Source organism: Podarcis tiliguerta (genome assembly GCF_965153285.1).
Source record: "Podarcis tiliguerta genome assembly, chromosome: 6".
NCBI lineage: Eukaryota > Metazoa > Chordata > Lepidosauria > Squamata > Lacertidae > Podarcis > Podarcis tiliguerta.
This window is the reverse complement of record NC_139539.1, coordinates 83,401,418-83,407,743: the sequence shown is the minus strand read 5'-3', so window position 1 is coordinate 83,407,743 and position 6,326 is coordinate 83,401,418. Positions and strand designations below refer to the sequence as shown.

Genomic DNA, 6,326 nt, shown 5'->3' with positions numbered 1-6,326 from the left:
GAAATTGAGGTTTGAAGTTTCAAACAGACTCTAAAACAGCTGAAGAGCTCCTGACTGCTGATGTTAAAGAATGATATAGGGTGTTCCCAAGCACAGGTTTTTATACTGTAAAGTGAAAGAATTTTTAAAGGGACAGACCATCTAGTTCAAACATAGGGCGTGGTTGCCAAAGTTTGTAAAGAATATTGTTTAAATAAAGTTATAAGAGATTACAAGAAGGAACCAAAGTCAATATAAGAGTTGAGACCTGACGGAATTAAGGAACCAAATCTAAAAATCCAACACATTTCCTTCTGTAGTAATTTCTTTCTTAAAATATCCGTATTTATCTCAGGAGTTTGATGTTTGTAAATGATAAACCATCTGAAATCTGTTGCCCTGTTTTAGAGTTTGTTTGAAACTTCAAATCTCAATTTCATATTACTACTGCTTGGTTCTCTTAAATAGGGTTTTGTTTAAAACTTTTTTGAGTTTCTTCCCTGTTTTTTGAGTTTGTTCGAAACTTTAAAACCTCAATTTCTTATCACTACTGCTGGATTATCTTAAATAGGGCTATGTTTAAAACTTGTCATTGAGGTTTTCATACCTTCTTGGTAAACTCAAGGAAGCATTTTCATCCTTGCTCTCGGGCTGCTAATCCCAGGCTGTTTGTAGTTGTACAATTCAGATCTATTTGGGAATGCACAGCAATTCTAGCCAGGTATTTGAAATGAATTCCCTTTAATAAAACCCACACAATCCAAGAATAAGTCCAGGTATATATGCAGAGTTTGCCATCAATTCCACTTAAAGTAGAAGCATATCCCATACAGTAAAATATACACGACTGTATAAGCAATTTCTTTGCTAGCAATTGAGATCTAATCAGTATATTTGAAAAGAAAATTATGGTTCTCATTTGAGAAAAAGCCATGTAAGCTTGATGGGGCTCGTAGACAAATTTAGCTCCCTGCTGAGGAAGCTTGGAAAAATGTATAGATGCTTGGAAAAGGTTTTGTTTTCATTTTCTACGTGTTGTGTTTAATGTATCTAAATAGTGATGTATTCTGCAGTGATGTGGAATCATGAGGCTGCTATACCTGCCTAACAACAGTATATTTTGCCATCGGGCTTACAAGCTATAACCTTTCCCCAGGGGAGATTAAATCAATTATCATATATAAAGGTAGGATTTCTGATGTGCACAGTTTGGAGATTTTTCCCCCCTCTTCACGTTATGGGCAATAAACCAGAGGAATGATTTATGCAGTGGAAGAGAATCATGTCTGTACTCTCAGTATGCCTAGAGAGACCTCTGCAAAATCTTTTCTGCAGACTACTGTATTCCCGGGCACTCCAGTGTCTCAAAGCAGCATCTTGCGCACTTGTGATAATAATAATAATAATAATAATAATAATAATAATAATAATAATAATAATGAAATTTTATTTATATCCTGCCCTACCCAGCCAAAGCCGGGCTCAGGGCGGCTAACAACAATAAAATAATACAACATTCTAAAATCATTTCGTTATAAAATTAATTCAAATCAAATTGATGGCAACCATTGGGCTAGAGTTCTGTGAAGATTGCCAAAAGAGGGAGTCAGGCTGTGCCCTGGCCAAAGGCCTGGTGGAACAGCTCTGTCTCGCAGGCCCTGCAGAAAGATGTCAAGTCCCGCAGGGCCCTAGTCTCCTGTGGCAGAGTGTTCCACCAGATTGGAGCCACAGCCGAAAAGGCCCTGGCTCTGGTTGAGGGCAGCCTAACCTCTGTGGCCTGGGACCTCCAAGATGTTTTTGTTTGAAGACCATAAGTTCCTCTGTGGGACATACCAGGAGAGGCAGTCCTGTAGGTACATCTCTGTGTTACATCGAAGATCACTGATCCAGGCCCAGTCCAAGGCTCCCCCCCCCCCGATGAAGGACAATGTACCCCCTCAATCTAGTATCAATCCCGTATTATTGACTCTGCAGCAATCAGTTCTGTCCTGGCTTCTGAGGCTGTGTTTTGGGAAAGTTTGTTTGACTTGGGAGAAGAGGGTTGCTTCTGAGAGTCAAAACGGCAAGAAGGTTTCATCGTTTTCTGCTCACTGCCACTCCTTCTGCCCCGATGGCTGCTTTGGCAGTAAATAACAAACAGATTGACAGTTCTGGCGCCTCTCAGGTGGGCACCATTGTCATTACAGTGGTACCTTGTTTACATACGCTTCAGGTTACATGTGCTTCAGGTTACAGACTCTGCTAACCCAGAAATAGTACCTCGGGTTAAGAACTTTGCTTCAGGGTGAGAACAGAAATCACACGGCGGCGGCGTGGCAGCAGGAGGCCCCATTAGCTAAAGTGGTGCTTCAGGTTAAGAACAGTTTCAGGTTAAGAATGGACCTCCGGAACAAATTAAGTACTTAACCAGAGGTACCACTGAATACATGTTGGAAGCCACCTAGAGTGGCTGGGGCAACCCAGTCAAATAAGTGGGGTATTATTATTATTATTATTATTATTATTATTGAATAGGACGAATTAAGTACTTAACCCGAGGTACCATTGTATAAGAGAACAAAGGGAGGCATTCATGGTGAGTTCTGGCACCCCCTTTTCTAGAAAAGGAGCACTGGCAATGTCTGAACCATGGGTGGTCTGTTTCATTTTGCCAGACCTCCTGGGCATCTCTTGCCTAGGTTGTGTGGCATTAGTGTGAAGTGGCAGTGGTGGCAGGTTCTGGTGAGATCTCGCTGGAAATCGCCATGGATGCTAGTGCCACATCTCTCCCCAGTGGCAGAGGTGGCAACGTAGGCAGGTGTAATGGTTCTAGGGGCTGCTCGTGCGTAAGCCGGTGCAAACACCTGGCTGGGTTGCCTGAGTGAACCTTTTCTGTCCGGACAGCCACTCACCCGTGGCTGTCTCAGTCGCTGGCAGAATCCGTCAGTGGGCGGATTCCCCCAGCAAAGAAGCTCTTTGACGCCTAGTCTCCTCCTACTCTCTGCACGAAAGCCTTCTGCCTAAGGAGGGCGTAGGCAGCGAAGGACCCCTACTCTAACCGCTGGTCCCCGGCAAGGAGTCATGGGACCGTGTCGCCACTTCCCCCATCTGCCCCCCTTCTCCACTAGTGCTACGCTGATTCTCTTCCCCAGAAGATGGGCTGCCTCTCCCAATCCCGGGACGCTCTCTGGAATCCCTCTGGATCTTGCTCTCTCCCTCCGGCACTGATGGCAGTTCCCTGACAGCAGGGTGCCACCAAGGGTACCACCTCGGAGATTTCCACACCCAGAATGGCAGCTTCACCCTGCCACGGGGGTGGGCTGGCCCTGGTCTGAACTTTCAGTGGATTTGCAACTAATAATGAGTAGCTGAGACTGGTTCTGCGATCAGTTGCTGGCCCAGGACCTTCTCTGGAACAGAGTGTGCCTCTGCAGACAAAATAGGACATGCCATTTGAGGGAGAGATGTCAAAGCCACACCGTACTTTTAAAAACACGTGGTTTCCCCCAAAGAATAATGGAAACTAGTTTTTCTTTTTGAGGAGACTGGGAATTGTGTCTTTGTTTAGGGATAAGCTACACTTCCAAGGATTCTTAAGGTTGGGGAAAGCTTTCAATGTATGGTGGATATAACAAGATTGATTTGTGTAGGTTTTTTTTATCCCCTACCATCAGCTGCGGGCATGGGTGGCACCGTGGGTTAAACCACAGAGCCTAGTACTTGCGGATCAGAAGGTTGGCGGTTCAAATCCCCACAACGGGGTGAGCTCCTGTTGCTCAGTCCCTGCTCCTGCCAACCTAGCAGTTCGAAAGCACGTCAAAGTGCAAGTAGATAAATAGGTACCGCTCTGGCGGGAAGGTAAACAACATTTCCGTGCACTGCTCTGGTTCACCAGAAACGGCTTAGTCATGCTGGCCACATGACCCCGAAGCTGTATGCTGGCTCCCTCGGCCAATAAAGCGAGATGAGCGCCGCAACCCCAGAGTTGGCCATGACTGGACCTAATGGTCAGGGGTCCCTTTACCTTTACCATCAGCTGCATATCCTCCTGGAAATTCCCAGCTTGTGAAGAAGCTCACCATAGTGGGCAAAATTGACAATGTCAAGGAGTATGAAAATTGCCATTTAATTCTTTCCTAAAACAAAATTTAAAACAAACAAACAAACATTTATTTGATTTTTCAAATTAAAGTTTTACAGAGATATATCAAACATAAATAATAAAAACAAGATTCCAGGGAATTTCTTGGACTTCCATCCTCCCCTTTGTGGGTCCTATTATTAATCATTTCCTCCCGCATCCTTTATGATGACCCAAATCTTTTACATCTCCACTGTGCCCAGAATTCACCCTTAAACTACAAGTGATATTCTACTAACAATTTTAACTGTTTACAATGCTCTTTAAGATAAGTTACAAATTTCCCCCATTCTTTATTAAAATTCTGGAGTTCCTGATTTCTCATTCCGGTCATTTTAGCCATTTCATCAACTTCATCTGCCATTCTTCTCTGGTAGGAACTTTATCTTCTTTCCATCTCTGAGCCTCTTTCCTAAAAAACAAATTTCTGATACAAATTGAGAGGGGCTAACTTAGAGAGAAACCCACAAGGACGAAGAGCTATTTACTGGGTCTCCGGGGACATTTCTCAGATTCTGCACATCTTGACCGTAGGAACAGATGTAGTGCTGTAACACTCCTGCCAAATATTATTTCCAGATCTTTGGAGGAAACAGCTTGTTGATACAGGAGAAGAAGATCAGTAGCCAAGCAGGTTTCAGCTGGCAACAACGTTATCCAAGATCTGGACTGCAATTTGAAAATTCTATTCTCTACTTTCGCTTAAAACAATGTGCTAAAACAACGTGAAGCCATTTTGTAGGTGCATGTTAATTAGCCGAATTGTGTGTATGTATTATAAGTGTGTACCAACACATGAGTAATAAAAGCACTTAAAATGAGCCCACGTTCTATTTCTTCTGTCTAAAATCTTTATTCTTTGTTTGAATACCTGTGGTAGTTTCCTTGGCAGACTGCATGCTGTTCAGTGTTTAGAATTTGCACATTATTGTGTGAAAAATGCAGAGAGAGAAATGTGTGTAAAGAGAACGGATTCATTTTTTTAGAAAATTGCTATAGCAGGAACTCAACATATTCATGAATATTCCACATGCATGCCTATATTACGCTCCTACAAACTGTTACTTAATCTGAGCATTCCTTCCGCTCCGCTCCTCCCCTGAAAACGAAATGAGCTTTTCAAAGTAAGCAAACCAGATAAACTTAAAACAAAAATCTCAATTCTTTTTAATCAGGCCTGCCACCCGAAAAATAAAATAAATGAAAGTAAACGAGTGTACAGAAAGAAAGATACTTCCAGTACTTCATTTTCTTGGCCCTCTAAATCGTGCCACCGTGAGGGTGTTTCCCGCCCCCTTTATTTATTACAAATTATTTATATCTCATCTTTCAGGATACAGCTCCTTCCAAGGCAGCTAACATCTATGTACATCAAAAAATAAGCAATATCAACACATAGGGCAAACTTTCTCTCTGCAGAGCTCAGTTGAGATGGGTGAAAATAACTGAGGCCCACCCGTCTCAAAATATTGGCCAGGGGGCAAAACCAGTCACAAAATGGTGGAAGAGGCTGGCATAAGCAGTTTGGAATTGCTGCCATATTTTTCTACGGATCGAAATTGCAAAATTCTTTACAACAGTGTTTTGCCTTGTGGCAAAGAGTTCCACAGAGGGACGCGGGTGGCACTGTGGGTTAAACCACAGAGCCTAGGACTTGTGGATCAGTAGGTCGGCGGTTCAAATCCCTGTGACGGGGTGAGCTCCCGTTGCCCGGTCCCTGCTCCTGCCAACCTAGCAGTTCGAAAGCACTTCAAAGTGCAAGTAGATAAATAGGTACCGCAGAGGAGACAGTCCAGCTGAAACAGGAGCAGGTTCCTGATGTCTTATTTAACTTTCCTGGAATCCTACCTAATCCCTCCCAAGGGGAGCTAAGACTAGCAGGACAGCTTACTCTTTGGTTTTAACCCCTTCATGCATTAATTAGACATAAGGCAGGTTACCCCACATTAAGTGCCCATCAGTTTAATTCCCTACTTCCTTTCCAGCATGCATTGAAAGTTATGCTGGGACTGGACTCATCCTGTATAGAAATATGTACATTGCATAGGATTTAATATTTCTGTGTCAATGATTTCCATTGAATCCCACCCCCCAGAACCCCTGTATCCATGCTGCACAGTAAATATTCAGGGGAGGAGGTTAATATTTTCTAAAACGATTTACAGAGCAGGAATAAAATATCCACAGACGGAAGGACCACAAGGGTCATCTAGTCCAACCCTGTTCA

At 43.3% G+C, this 6,326-nt stretch overlaps 1 long non-coding RNA gene across 1 annotated transcript; it reads left to right on the top strand.

Annotated features, from left to right (window-relative positions):
• The first annotated feature begins 1,755 nt into the window (after window positions 1–1,755).
• LOC310679774 lies at window positions 1,756–4,920 on the top strand. The gene is made up of 2 exons (XR_014512522.1): window positions 1,756–2,143; window positions 4,679–4,920. It is a non-coding gene; the product is annotated as an uncharacterized lncRNA (long non-coding RNA).
• Window positions 4,921–6,326: the final 1,406 nt, after the last annotated feature.